The following is a 323-nucleotide window of genomic DNA, read 5'->3' as shown; positions in this document are numbered from 1 at the left end:
TTTTGTTTTAAAATTTCAATTTAGTTTTGTTATATTTCAATTTCACAAAGAAATGTGCAGCAATAGCCTAATAAAAGGACACCTTTTCATTTACTGTATAATGTCTTCAAACTCAATTTGTTCAAAAAAATCGTGAGAAAATCGAATCGTGGAATCAAATCGTGAATCAAATCGTGAGTTGAGTGAATCATTACCTAAGGTAGTATACATAAAATTATGTATGTAATCTTATAAATGTTATGTATTAAAAATATATAATGTAATAAATATGATAGGCATAAATAATAATGCTCTCTCTCTCTCTCTCTCTCTCTCTATATATA

The 323-nt window shown here is 26.0% G+C and overlaps 1 protein-coding gene across 2 annotated transcripts in view; it reads right to left on the bottom strand.

Moving 5' to 3' along the window:
• LOC107548904 (phospholipid phosphatase-related protein type 4-like) overlaps positions 1-323 on the bottom strand; it is a 30,050-nt gene that overhangs the window by 24,473 nt on the left and 5,254 nt on the right. The window lies entirely within an intron of this gene.

Source organism: Sinocyclocheilus grahami, unplaced genomic scaffold, assembly GCF_001515645.1.
Source record: "Sinocyclocheilus grahami isolate Dianchi unplaced genomic scaffold, SAMN03320097.WGS_v1.1 scaffold357.1, whole genome shotgun sequence".
Taxonomy (NCBI): domain Eukaryota; kingdom Metazoa; phylum Chordata; class Actinopteri; order Cypriniformes; family Cyprinidae; genus Sinocyclocheilus; species Sinocyclocheilus grahami.
This window is presented reverse-complemented; position numbering and strand designations above follow the sequence as displayed.